The 15289-nt window shown below is 40.6% G+C and overlaps 1 pseudogene; it reads right to left on the bottom strand.

The window, feature by feature from the left end:
• Window positions 1-11415: 11415 nt before the first annotated feature.
• Window positions 11416-13576, bottom strand: LOC147465370 (uncharacterized; annotated as a pseudogene).
• Between the last annotated feature and the right edge of the window lie 1713 nt (window positions 13577-15289).

The raw sequence follows: 15289 nt of genomic DNA on the forward strand, positions 1-15289 counted from the left end.
TTAATAATACCAACCATTTGTAACAAGCTTGAAAACCTCTCTTCTTCAGCAAGAAAAGAGAGACCGATAGATTCGATACCAATGTAACATTTAATGGTCTAAATAGCTTGTAAATAGCGAAAATTAACTTAACATAGTGAGCATTTCATTAAGAACAAGTTCCTAATGAGCATAGAAGAGTGCTTGGTTTGAGATAGCAACATTAGCATAAAACCTAATTAGTTTGGCATAACAATACTTGAAAGAGGGAGAGAAATAGAACAATTGACAACTATTGTGAGGACCGGATTTACATGGACCGCGGTCCCCCTCCATTAGGCATTTGTATTATAGCTTCTCCCATTAAGAGAGACTTTGTACAATACAATTCTTTGTGCTCCTTGGTAAAAACTCGTTGGTGCAATGAAGATGGAAGCTTCATGCACCAAACTTACACGTGATAACACATAACATCAATTCCCTCACGGTCTCAAACCCAAGACCTCACACACCTTTGAAGATGGTGAGAGCTATCGGGGTATGAGAGTAGATCTAGAGGAAGAAGGAGTATTCTTACAAGAAAGAAGTATTTCTCCTCACATAATCACTCCTAATATCTTAGCATAGCTTAGTAATTAGCATGGTAGAGGAGATGAGCATGCATTGGAGCTCGTCTCTTGGTTGGATTTTCATCACAAGCCAAGAGTTTGTTGGTGTAGTCCTCCCTTCTGACAAGATTGGAATAGATGAAGAGCTTTCCATTAAAGCTTGAGAAGGAGATATACTTTCTTTACTTTGCACATGAGCATGTGTGAGTGTGTGCGGAATAATGCCTTCACAAATCAATCCCCCTCTCTCATCTTGGTTGACCTCTATTGCAATTTACTCATGTTGGCTTCCTATTGGCCCTTGAAAAGTTTAACCAATAGCATTTGAGCAAGCTCTTTACTCTTGCTGGCTTCCTATTGTCCTGTGAAAAGTTTAGCCAATAGCATTTGAGAGGCCCTCAAGATCCTTGTGACAAGTGTCCATACTTTTTCCCTTTTGTAAAAGCTCAAATAATTAATTTAATTATCTGAATTCCTATTGGACCTTTTAGTCTTCTGGCCAATAGGAATTAAGCAAATTTATGGGCTGCTTAATTCTCATTGGACCTTTTGACAGTCCAATAATATTTTAGGGAGACTAATTTTTATTGGTTTATTTTTTAAGCATTTATAAAATAAGAAATTTAATTTACACTAGCTGAGACCTCATTGGTCCACCTCTATGTCCATCCAATAGGATTCACGCAAGAATGGGGGGTTTTCCTGCAAGCCTGACATGTGTCCTATTTGCTTTGTGGAAAGGTAAACTGATGTGTGTGTGTGAGAGAGAGAGAGAGTGTGTGTGTTGTCTCTTTCCCAACTTGCTCACTCTTCTGTCCTTTCCCTGTAGCCACTTTGTGACTTTAGCATTCAACACTTTAGTCACTAAGAGTAGTTCCCATTGCCTAGGACTTTTAGAGTAAAAATTTGGAACTTTAGCCTTCGGAAGTCTTTAATGGAGTTAAACCTAAGGGTCTTTTAAACTCCACTGGTGCACTTTTCTCTTTAGCAAACCATCCCCATCTGGATCCCTATTTCCCCTCCTTTGGATCCCTTGTTGAGACAAGTTCAGTAGCCTTTCCAATATCTAGCCTTTGCTCCCCTTGGTATCTCCCCATATTAAATGATCAATTTAAAATGAGAAAATCATTTGGGAAAGTAGATATTAGGTTTTAATGACAAAAGAAGCCTCTAGCTCTCACCTCTCATCTCAGAGAAAATCTTGGTGGAATCCTCTCTCATGTGTACTCTAGCATCGTTTTTGGCTGAAAGTAAGGAGAGATTAGAGTACCCTTGTATGTGTATCATTCGGATAAACAAGTATATACTCACGTCCGTACTTATCTACCATCAAAACTTGCACTTTGTGGGCATCTATATACGTGAATGCATAGAGGTTCTTATGCGTGGTAAACTCTCTAGAATAGGGCTCTACACACTTGTAGAAGATATATGGATCCCCGTTTGTGAATCTATATATGCCCTCATGACCGTAATCCGTAAGAACCCGCATGGCTTGATTGGTTCTAATGAATCTCACGTTCGGTTTGTTGATCAAAGGATGCCTCTCATCTATGTATTCTCCCAATCCCCCAGTTGTTAGCATTGCACTTTTTTCGTGTCTGTGACTGGAGTAAAAAACCCAAGTGGTGGATGATTTGTCATGGTCAAGGCTCACTCAAAACTCTCAAGATATTCCTTGACAAGCTCACTTGGCTTAGTGAAACTTATTCCTTTTTGCCCCTAGTAAGGTCTCTGAAAAGTCAAAAACTTATGACTCTTATGGTCTCTGGAAACTAGTCCTGAGTACCCTTAAAGTTTGGATTTAGTCTAGGTGTGTATGCCCACAAGCTATCTTCCTAGCTATACGTGAATCAATTTGAAGTTTTCTATCAAAAGTTAGAGCAATTTTAGTGAACTGTACTTGGAACAATTTCATGACCAGAACACACGAACTTTGTCTTGTAGCTTGGCCTCTCGAAGGTATTTTTAGCTCAAACTTGAGATTTGGGATGTCCTCAAGTATGTCTACAAGATCACCGAGTCAAATGCCCCCACTATGCTGAGGTACATGGATCGTGATCCATGTTCCTCTATCAAAAACAAAATCTCTAAATTTTCCCAAATTTTGATAGTGTGTAGATAAGGTCATGTGTAGGCTTTGTACCAATTTTCATCAAATTCTGAGGTTAAGGTACGACTAAGGGTTCAACCCACCATGTGTTGTGTTATTTGCGTCTCCCCTTAGTCATCCACACCGTTTGCATTGTGAAACTATTGATCAGAAACTTCAAGGTGGATGAGTCTCAGCACAGGTTAGCTTTGCCTTTTCAAATAGATGAAAAATATCATCTACAAACTTCCACACACGACCACGCTTAATTCCTAGGGCTGCCTTGTTACCTCTATAGGTGGTAATGTCACACACCTTTTTGCACAATTGAAACTCATTGGGACTTTGGGAGTCATAATAGTCTGAAAGCAAATGCCTAGCTTTACTACCACCCATACATGTTTCATTAGGACAATTTTGTGTACTTCTAGATTCCTTCTTGTCCTTTCATAACTCAACTGCACCCCCATTAGGAAATTTGGGAGGTCATTTGAGGGCCTTATTGAGGAGAGAGAAAAGGAGGCGCATTCAATGAACAACAAGCCAACATAGTGTAGAAACAGGAAGAAATAAATCAAAAAATGCAAAAGAAAGAGAAAAACACGAGGTAAAACCTTGTTTTTAATGTGTTTACGGTATCTATATGTGGGTCCAAGGTCTGAATGTAGTTAAGGTACTGAAAGACAACTACAATAATGTATCATACTCCCACCACCAAAAGCTCTTGCTCCGTTAACCAAGCATTCAACACTAAATTTTCCTTCATTGCAAGCAAGTTCATGCTTTCTTCTACCACTCAAAAAGAGCCATGGTTTCTTCTTCTTCTTCTTCCTGCTCTAATAGCTCTAGGGGTTGTTGTGCTCTCTCCCTAGCTTGCCTCGCCATTAGTCTCCCAAGGAGGCCAAGTAGCACCATAATTCTTTATCACTATTTCAAAATCCATCAATATCGATAGTCAATGGCAACTACAAACAATATACAAAGGTTCTTGGGTTCTTATGCAACCAAGAAGGAGAAAGAGATCCTCAACAAAAAGTCTATTTCATTCAACATGGAAAGCACGAGTGCCCTCACAGTTCTATTTCTTAGTTGGCGTATAAAAGTAATGCAACAAAGGGAAAAAAACATTGTCTGTAGAGAATTAACTGGTCGAGTCCAAATCGTGCCAATGTAACGTGGATGAATTCCATGGGGCGTATCTATATTCATGACTTCCATTTCAACGTTTCTTGCAATTTAAATCTTTTGGTTCAATCGTGAGATGATTCTCACAATTTGGTTAGATCTTTATTTCAATTGTAAGATGAAACTGTCTTGCTACCTCTATCCCTTTGTTATGTGGAAGTGTGATTATTGTATATTTTAAAAAACATCGATGTATAATCTTCTCTCTCTCTCTCTCTCTCTCTCTCTCTCTCTCTCTCTCTCTCTCTCTCTCTCTCTCACACACACACACACACACACACACACACACACACACACGCACACACACACACACACACACACACACACATTTCCATGGCACCACATTGAGAAGTACAAAGAATCATATTAATCTACATAGTTAGCATTTTGGAGAGTATTTGTAAGTACAAATTCTGAAACACTCAATGGGCTGAAATACAAATTATGGAGATAAGGATTAAAATGTCCTCTAGATAAAAGTCATGCTCATGACCTTTAAATGAGGGTGGGAAGAGAGTGGTGCGCGGTGGATTTAGCAAACCCTTATGGGGTGTTTCATCTATTAATAAAGTGTTGATATCATCATATGGGACATGGATTTGGAAAAAAGGTTTATAGTATAGGAATACATCTGGTTCCATAGGATGGTAGTGGCCATCAATGAAAACACACTCCTTCTGCGAATACAAAGAATCAAATTGTGAACATTTTATTCTTGCTACATTGCAAAAACCATATTTACAAGGGAATTGAGGTTTCTCTGCAGCATAGAGGACCATATCGCAACCAAAAACCTTGGAATTAGAAACTGTATAAATCCTTGGTTCCCAAAGGTGCACAGGTTGACAAGTTCTACATGGGGATCATACGGATCTCAAAACAACAACAATCCGTTGACATCCAAAAACAATCATGTCAATGTCTAGCAAAGGTCCATACTAGATTTTCTTGTTGTGGAGGTTGTCTTTTCCAGTGTTGACATCCTCGAGCTTGTTCTCGCCAATCCCTTCGTCTTCTGTTGTTTGAGACTCTTGTGTCTCCAATGTTGAGGGCTCCATTGCACCTGAATTAGCTTCTAATGTGCTATGATCTGTTTGTGTGTCAGGCATAAATGACTCTTGATTTTCAAGCTCAACAGGTGGAATTGTGGTAGAGGGAGTTTCAACATTTATTTCCTTGTCATCCCCTCAATTTGTGTGATCTTGATCCTATGTGGGGTTCCCCTCATCTAGAATTTTATCCTTGTCAAACTCTCACTCTGCAGCATTTCTCTTCTCAAAGTTTCTCCCTCCTCTTGCTCCTGTCCTTTCTCAAGTGTTCTTATGAAATCTGTTTGTTGTTGTCCCTCATCAGTCATCGTCGTTAGCTCTACAATGTGGTCATCCAATAGGGTATGTTCTGCATCCATGCTCACTGGATGTAAAATTGCAAGCAACTGCTTGATTAGGGTCGCATGGTATCAGTGCAAATACTGTACGGTGTACTTCTCCAATGCACTCTACAAAAGACAAAACAAAAATAAAAAGGAATTGAGACACATTTTTGTCCAAACAGTCACAATGTTATGGTAATGTTGTGCAAAATGCATACCTTTGACATGAATTGATTCAGTGCAAAAAAGCTATGCAGTATATACTCAACATGGAGGAGGCACCTCCGTCCGCACGAGTTGGCATTCGTCTGTTAAGGCACCAAGACTTCCTTAATTTATGACATGTACGACTCTAGATTTTCACATAGCCTTCCATATACGTGCAACAATTTTTTTGCATCTGCAAGCAGGAGGAATTGGTATGAACCCAACACAATAATTGTCTCCATACTTTATCCAAATAAAACCAATTTATAATTCTCAATACTCACAGTCTTAATTTTGGATGCATTCTCGGGATTGAGTTTAGTGTCCAGACAACTGGCTTGTCAAGTTCAATGCAAACGAGACTCTAGTGGTGGTTACTCTCATATGGAAAAATTATGGTTGTTACTTGCAACATTGGACAATGGGCAAGCCACTTCTCGAATGTGTCGATAGGGGTGTTTTTCATTCTAAGAAAGACATAAATTTGGGAATCCAAGATATATATGTTTGCATGACTTTGTGCAGGTAGCTGGCTCTTCATCAAACTACAAGACAATTACTAGTTGTTAGTCTCTAGCCTCAAGGCTGAATAAAAATATGCTGAGGCTAGTGAAAGCATCTTACTTCAGGAAGATATATACAGTTGAATCCATGATTTGAGAATCTAATGCAAGTCTTCTTATACCATCTTCTGGTTGTATATCTACTATTAATCCTTCCTCCATAGATGATAGAATTTTGTTGTTGCTGACTTCTTCTATAGCATTTTCTGCCATTTTCCTTCTCTTTTAGTTTACTCATCTCCTCTGCACGCCAATTTTGCTGCTCATCGTGGCCCTGGTATTCACATCCTGGGTGACTTCTACAATATTCACCTCTTCTTGTCGCCTTGATGGAGGAATAAGCATAATTTCCATCATTTTATTCTCTATGATGCATTGGGCTGGGGTAGCTTATCATATCTCCACCTAACTCTTTTCAAAGTTCCACTATCCTTGTCCATAATCGTTACCTTGTGTGCATGTCCTGCAAAAATTGTTATGTCATTAAAATATTCTAGCAAAAAAAAAATCCTACCTAATGTAAGAAATTAGAAGCTTGCATTTGTATCCCTACCGAGTTTGACGGATACGCTTCTTTTAAGCTTCACCACTTGAAGATACCATAAACATTGCATGTCTCTTGTGCTTGCGAATGTGATAGCCAAATGGAATGTGTGTGAGATGATTGATTCACCGATGCATATTATGTGCAATGTGTTGTAGCTAAACAAAATTGTCTAGCCGGTGCTCTTGCTCCATTTTTGATGCTCTACTTTTTTATTAAGCTTCACCATATCATCGTTTAGCTGCTTCGTCTTCTCGTTGGCTTCCTCTCTAACTTGTTGCATGTCTTTCATGTACTTCTCTTGCAATGACAAATAGAAATCAAAGAGATGTTTTCTTGCTTCCCTTTCATTGACAAAAGTTGAATACAATCTCCAGCAGTAGCCAAACAATTTGTCTCTCCTATCTCCAATAAAACGCAGTAGCTCAGTCACGTTACAAAAGGGCGGTGATGCATTGGTCATTAGATCACCATGGTAAATATGGCCATCAAACCATACGTTGATTGCCTTGCACCTAAGGTTCCATAGTTGATCTGCAGCATTAGGATTAGATGTGCCAAGTCGCACAATAGCATAGTCCTGCTCCAAATCGGCATCTAATCGATATCGCTTTGTCTTGTTAGTAATGTCTTGTAGTGGTAGGGGATTGAATGAAATTTGTGTTAGCTAATCAAGAAAATTACAGAAAGAATGTGTAACGGTGACTGCTATACAAGTAGGCGAAGCTAGCTATGGAGGGAAGAAGTGGAGAGTACTCAGAGATAGCAAAAAAAAATTATGTTGTGGAGGGAAAAAAGAGAGGGAGTGTAGCTCAATCTCCTTTGAATTCAAATTATTGACCATGAGTGTAGAGAGAGAAATGTTGTTGCACATAGAGCTAATGGAGTTTTCCATTGCTCTCACCTAAAGCTGGAGTGGAAGAAGCTTGAGAGAGAGAGAGAGAGAGAGAGAGAGAGAGAGAGAGAGAAAGACAATAAAGGCAGAGAGAGTGGGAGAGTGAGTAGAACTGCAACCTTGGAGGATCTGCATTCTGTCAGAAGTAGATAACAAAGAAAGTCCCCTTACTGATTGGGAGGGGAAAGTGACAAGAGAGAAAAGGGGGGAGAGAGAGAGAGAGAGAGAGAGTTGGTTCACATTTTAGAGAGAGAATGCAGTGAGACAATGTGAAAAATCTGCTTTTCTGGCAGGGGGGCTAAAAAGTGCCTCCATTAATGAGATCTAAGTGAGAGAGAGAGTTGTATATGTTAAAGAGAAAAGAAAGGTGGGAAAAAGACTTTAATCGTTTACTCACCTCTCTTCTAGGCTACTAAATAGACTGTTTTCAAACATAAAATATGGAAATGGCTTTTTTATAATCTCAACATAGACCTTTTTGCCCTCTCTTTTAGGCTCGGTCAAACTTGGCTTAAGTTTTAAGAATTCCCTTAAACTGCCAAATAAAGAGGCCCTCCTATACCCCATTCACTTCTTAATGGGGTTACGGTACTTGCAACCATTTCTATGTTGTGCTACATAGAAGGCTTTTGTGGTAACCCTAGAGGTAAATCTTCAGGGAGTAAATCTTTTAATTACATTCAAAGTTCCTTCAATTGATTAGCAAATTTTGCTTGTTGTGATAACATAGAGGCAACAAGAGAAGGAGAGGAAGACAAATGCGGTGTTGAGGAATCATCTGCTAGACTGGAAGTAGTATCAACATCAGATAAAAAATGACGCAAGGAGTAACACAAAACAAGTTCTTCTATTTCATTCTATGAAGAGAGATTCATAAGCTTAGATGTACAAATAAGTGGTGAGGGAGGCACATCTTTTTCCTCCAATAGCAGCACATGCACACCATTAGATTCAAACATTAGACTATCATTCTTATAGCTTTGATGTAATGAGGACCCATAACCCATGCAACCACTCCCAACTCAAAATCAAATCTTCCCTATTCATATTCATAATTTGGAAATCCAAGGTCGTCTGATATCCTTGGATCTCAAGTGGGACCCTTTGATGTGTATATTCCATACCTTAGCTTCATGGTCGTTTATTATAAGGACAACACTCCAACACGTCGCGCGAATATCGGCGCGTGTACCAATGGGATTGATTTTATTTTTTAAAATGAACTAAGTTGGTATACGCGTCGGTATCTGCCTCGGAATCAACATGCTTATATACGCGTCGATATATTAAGCGTCGGTATGTATAAACGCTTGTATTTACGTCAATATAAGCGCTGAAATACGCGTCCAAATAAGCTATTATATGCACGTCGGTATAACCCTCTGAATTGACGATGATATGCGCGTCGGTATGTTCGTCTAAATACGCGCTGGAAATTATAGGTCGTTTCCGACGCCTATACCGGCGCCTATATAGACGCATATAGCAGTGCCTATACCGACGCCAAAACCTGCAAAAAAAATTTGGGCAGAGAGGGTTGGCTATTGCTGATGCATATACTGCAGCAACAAAAACCAACCCTCTCTGCCCAAAGGAAGAGTGCAAAAGCAACCGCACTCTACCTTTTTGATTTTTGGACAGAGAGAAGTACTGAATGCTACAGCATGTGCTGCAGCAGTAAAAAGCAGCACTCTCTATCCAAAGGAGAAGTGCAAAAGCAATTGCACTCCACTTATGTGCAGAGAGAGTTAGTTGCTACTGCTACATGTATTGAAGTAGCATAAACCAACTCTCACTACTCAAAAGAGGAGTGCAAAAGCTATGACACTCCACCACTCTGTTTCTCGCTAAAGAGAGAATTCAAGAACTGTTGATCAAGTACTTATTCAACATTACAAACCATAAGCATAACCATAAGCATAAAACAATAAGCATAACCATACCCATAACCATAACCTTAACCATAACCATAAGCATAAGCATAACCAAATCTTTGTCAACCATAAGCATAACCAAGTCTTTGTCAACCATAAGCATAAAACAATAAGCATAACCAAATCTTTGTCAACCTTATATAAGCATAAAACAATAAGCACAACCAAATCTTTGTTAACCATAAGCATAAAACAATAAGCATAACAATAAACATAACCATAACCATAACCATAACCAAATCTTTGTCAATCCTAAACAATAAGCATAACAAAACTGAATTGCACCAACAATCGGGGAAGTCCGTCTACAACAAGTCATACCATAACTTCATTTACCAATCCAAAACCATATCATAAATTGATTACAAACACTTGAGCAAGAAGAATTTTCATGAATTCATTACATAACTCAATCCATATATAATCACAACATAAATCCATCTATCTGTTAACCGACCATGAACAGATAACAAAAGTAAAAACATGTAACTATAAGTGTAAATGTCGGTATATATACAATCATGAATATACACAAAACTAGCTACCAATACAAATCTATGAACTCTGTCCCTCAAGGCAAGGCCTCCCAGTCGTCGACGGCCTCTCCCTCCTCCGCTAGCTGTGTCAAAAGAGCTACAAGCCCATGCTTGTAGCCATACTTCTCCTCTCGACGTGTAGGAGGACGCTTCATTGCAAGTTCCTGCAAAACCAAAAACTGAACAATAAATAAATATGAAAATAACACATATATATTTAATTAATCAAAGCATTTTTATGATACTTACAAACTCGTGGCGAAGCGTGTCGTATCCTCCACTCCCAAGGTGTGATGATCCAGCAGAATCTAAATGTGCTCTGGCTGCCTCTCTCTGCTATTGGAATCACTCAGGATGCTCCGTCAGCTCTCTACCAATCGCTGTCCACTCCTCTGCGTCCAACCATGTCGGCTTCGGCTCATTGTTCCTCAATTTGTCTCTGGCCCTTGATCGACGATGTGACATGGTGCCAATCACCACGCCCAAGATCCAGTCATTCGAGACTGGATCGTACCCCTCTGCCGGCCTGTACTCCCGATGAATGGCCTCAACGATGTAGTTTTTGCTCTCCTGATCCTGAGCATCCCAATGCTCCATCACAGAATGGCCAAATTGCACTGTGCAAAGTTGTCGTATCCTCTGTCACATGGCCTTTCCGGCCGTATCCATGACCACAGCTCTATCTCTGGTCGTATACACCTTGCTAGGATCATGCTCATGTGATCCCCAAGGTGTACGTGGTGTGCTCGCTGGTGAATTGTCTACTTAAGAGAGCGATGGACGCGCTCTCGGTGGTGTGGAAGCATCGGTAGCACTGTCACCACAACAACCACCGCCTCCAGAAGAGACACCTGAACGGCGCCTAGACCGTCTCGAAGAAGACCGGCCACTCCATGGTGTAACTGGTACACTCGTCGGAGGTGTAGTGACGATCGGACTTGGGGGCACACTAGTCAAGGGGGTAGGAGGCACACTTGTCCTAGGTGTAGGACCAGATGTACTAGGTCTGGAGGCGCCTACACCGCAAAGATCCTGCGCCTGAGCATTCTACTCATGTGTAAACTGCAACAAGAAGCTACCCATCTACTCGGGTGACATACCGGCCGAAGTGACTGGGAAACTAAATTCTGGAGAGTATGCATAGCCGTCGTTGGCCATGGCTGCAAAACTTAAATTCAAAGAACAACAAAAATACGTCAATTCACTATTCAACAACTTAAGCAATACAAATAACATAAAAAACGAAACTGTAACAAAAATCCCTATATTTAATTGATGTTGTAAGTGTTCATTACAAATTACATCTTAACAAAAATCAGTGGTCATTCTCTCATCTTCTATGAGAGCTGATGCGCCAAAAATATCTATATCAATCTGTACTTCCGCATCTTCATCATCAAACTCCACTTTGTTATCGCTCTCCGCATTTAGGGTGTCATCTCCATGTTCTGATTCTGGCATTTGTTGATCGCTGACCTCTACTTCGAAATCCTCATCCGTCTACCGTGCCTCTGAGTCTTGCAACTGTTCAACCTCTATATCCAATCCTTCACACACTTGTTTGCTCCATGGAGCAACTTGAACGACAAACAACCAACGTGGTTTAGACAAATTTTCTTCATCCTTCTCATTCCATAGTGGATCTATTGTGAACACAACTTGTTCACAATGCTCCGGAAGTACAAATGTATCCCGAGCATCTGTCCACACCCGCCTAGAGTTCACTTGAATTAATCCACTCTTATCTTTGCGTACAGCTGCATTAGGCCCACTAGTAATAACTCTGAACCACTTGACATCAAAGATAAAAGTATCAAACTTTCGGAAGCTAATCTTCAAAATGTCTTGGATGTAGCCAAAGTATTCAAGCTGACCAATCTGTGTGTTTTCATCACTGGCACTGGCCCGACTTTCTTGGACAAAGCTTTCTCTAGCCCCACTATCGAAGGTCACCCTTCGTTCGTCTATCCGCTACAGTCTGAAGTGTCTCCCATGAGACCACAAAGCTCCGTATTTGTGATACTACAAGCACATAAATCACATAGTTTAGGGTTTACTAAAGCAATGTAGACCATATGGATTTTTTAAAAAGAAGTTGTAGAAATACTTACATGTCAGTCGCAACCCCTTGACATCTCCTCTTCTTCTTTAGTAATCAACACTCCGTTTCGCTTTGCCTCCGAAATTGTTGCATCTAACCATCGACTAGTAGGAAAGTCTGGCAACTTCTGAAGATGGTCAGGATAAGGCAGGTTTCTAGTGGCACGATTGCGCTTGAACTGCAAACGTTCTGTAATACTTTGTTGCTTTTCCTCTTCGTAATTCTCTAACCACTTTTGCATTGCCTCTGAGTTGAGTAGACAGAATCTCATAACCTTTTCTCACATTCTGAGATCCATCTTTCTCACTACGCCTTGTCCTTGTGGCTCGTCCGTTGTAACCTTAGCGTTGGTCTCATTAGTCCACAATCAGGGCATCTCTGGATCAATTGAACCCAAGAACTCACTGATGAAAACTAGAGACTCTTGCACAAGCCATCCTTCAGCCATGCTACCCTTAGGACGAGCTCTTTGACGAAGGAACCCCTTTAAAGTCTTCATGAATCTCTCCAAGAAGAACATCCATATGTTGTTGACGGTTCCAGCAACTGTAACTTCATCGACCACATGCACAAGCAAATTCATTTGGATGGTAAGAATGTTTGTTGGAAAATACTTCTCCACCATACACACTGCTTTGATTGCATTCAAGCGATCTGCATCTATGCTGTCTTTTCTTATCTCTTTTGATGAGATCCAACGCACTAGCTCACTAATTTTATAAATGGTACATCTGATGTCATCTGTCAAACAATCTTTTATGGAAATTGGTAAGATAAACTGTAAAAATTTGTGCCAATCATGCGACTTAAGACCACTAAGATTGTCATCTCTAGTAAAGGCCGTTTTCAAACATCGCATGCACCCAGTAGGAGTCTGGAAAGAAGATATGGTCTTCTTCACCTGTTGCTCTTCAGCACGACTCAAAACCCATGGACCTTTTGGAATAGCATACGCTCCATTGGACTTTAGTCGAGGCCACATCTCTGGCATTCGACCCACATCCTGTAGGTCATCTCTTTGAGCTTTTCTCTCCCTTTTTCCAGTAATGATCTTCCATATGATCTCGCCCACATTCTTAAAAATGTGCATTGGGTCGAGCAGATGATTAATAAGCAAATCACTCGAGTACGGTAGTTCGTGAAAAATAGACAATCTCTTCATGCCGGGTGGGTTAAAATATCCACTTTGTAGCCACATGTTCTTCCAGTCACTTGCCTTTAGTGGATGCATGTCATGTTTACATATGTTTGGCCCACGTACCTCATGCCCTTCAGGCAAAAATCGATCATGCTCTTCGTAGACTGTCTTGCCTAGGTAATCAGAGTGGTGAAAGCCAATTAGAGGACCACAGTTTGGACATGCATGATTCCCAGAGTAGCTCAAGCCTGTAAACATTCAAGAAAGAAATTAGCAGGGCACAATTAGCTGATGCAGATTTGTATATAAGTTAAGGTTTCATGATACTAACCTGAACACTCACCAAAACCTGGCCAATCGTGCATGGTCCACATAATAATGCCTTGCACATGGGCATGTCGCCATCCAATCAGTTGGGACATGTCAACCACATCAATCCTTGACCACAATATTTGAAGCTCTTCTATAAGTGGTGCCAGATAGACGTCCATGTTCTTTGCTTTGTACTTTCCTGGGACAATGAGTGACAGTAATAGATGGCCTTTCTTGATAGCCAGCCATGGAGGAAGATTATAATTCACCAAGAAAATAGGCCATGTGCTCCATGATGAACTGTGTAATCCAAATGGGTTTACTCCATCCATTTCTAACCCAAAACGGAGTGAACGAGGCTCCTCCGCAAATGTAGGCCATTGTTCTTCTATGTACTTCTATGCACGAGAGTCAACAGGCACGTGCATCACATCATCCGTGGATCTAGTGTTGGTATGCCACGCCATCAAAGATGCTATAGACTTGCTCCTGAACATGCTCTTTATTCTTGGAATGATAGGAAAGTGTCTTAGAACCTTTGCAGGGACAGATTTGCCTTGTGTGTCCTCTCTATATCTGTTTGATCCACACTTGGGACACTGTACTAGATCTGTGTACTCATTTCAAAAGAGTATACAATCCTTAGGACATGCATGGATTTTATGATAATCCATGCCCAAGCTGGTAAGAATCTTCTTGGCAGAGGTCGGGAGGGAGGCATGTGATTGCCTTCCGGCAAAATTTGCTCGTTTAGGAACTTGTCAATACATCACCACATCAAAAGCCACGATTATTGGTTTGAATTTTGTGTCCATACTAAGCATACAGTACATTTACCTGAAAAGCTCTATGACACTCGTGTCAGACCATCCATAAATAGAATGTAGATTAAGCAGTGCCAAAGATGTACGAAGAACTAAAATGTTTACACCATTGTAAAGCGTCGTTCGTGCAAGTCTCCGCATCATCTCACCTTCTGGATCAACGTCACTCTCATGTCGTCGATGTGGACGTGATGACTGAGGTTGATCGACATTGTTTCCTTGGATGGTTTCTCCACCTTAGTTTTCAATAACCGGATCCATGTCAAAAAATGCATCCAACATTTGATCAATCTCAGCTTCTTGGAATGTGACATTCTCTGTTGGTAGGGAAGATTCCACTGGTGGTGGTTCGTTTTCGTCTTCTCTGTGATAAAGTTGGAACAATATCTATTTGTGGGGATTGATCGACTGCATCCTGACCATGAGATCGAGAACGCAAATCTTGTAGTTGCTCTGCAGGGAAGAGACCGTTGTTGCGTATGTGCTGTTCATATATCTTTCGTTTTTGAAAGATCTGGTGCTTGCATCGCACACAAGGACACGCCATCCTATCGTCCATAATTGATATGTGTCTGTCGTACAATAAATTGGAGAATAGATTCTCTTTAACCTTGTATATATAAATAGTGTAAACTACCTCACATTCTCTAGTCATACCTGATCTCCGCACACCTCGGTCTAGAGGTGCACAGAGATCAGGACCACCAGGTAAATCATGTCTTTATTGGTCAAATTAAAGCCTATATTTGTGGGTGCAACATACGTATACACACACACGTGCTCTTTAGACAATCCATGTAAACGGTCTCAAGATGGATTGTCTTATCTTCGGATCCATCTTCTTCGTCTCCATAGTGTAAACTACCTCACATTCTCTAGTCATGCCCGATCTCCGCACACCTCGGTCTAGAGGTGCACGGAGATCAGGACCACCGGGTAAATCATGTCTTTATTGGTCAAATTAAAGCCTCTATTTGTGGGTGCAACATACGTACACAC

The sequence above is a fragment of the Adiantum capillus-veneris genome, chromosome 1 (assembly GCF_014529385.1).
Source record: "Adiantum capillus-veneris isolate H3 chromosome 1, ASM1452938v2, whole genome shotgun sequence".
Classification (NCBI taxonomy): Eukaryota; Viridiplantae; Streptophyta; class Polypodiopsida; order Polypodiales; family Pteridaceae; genus Adiantum; species Adiantum capillus-veneris.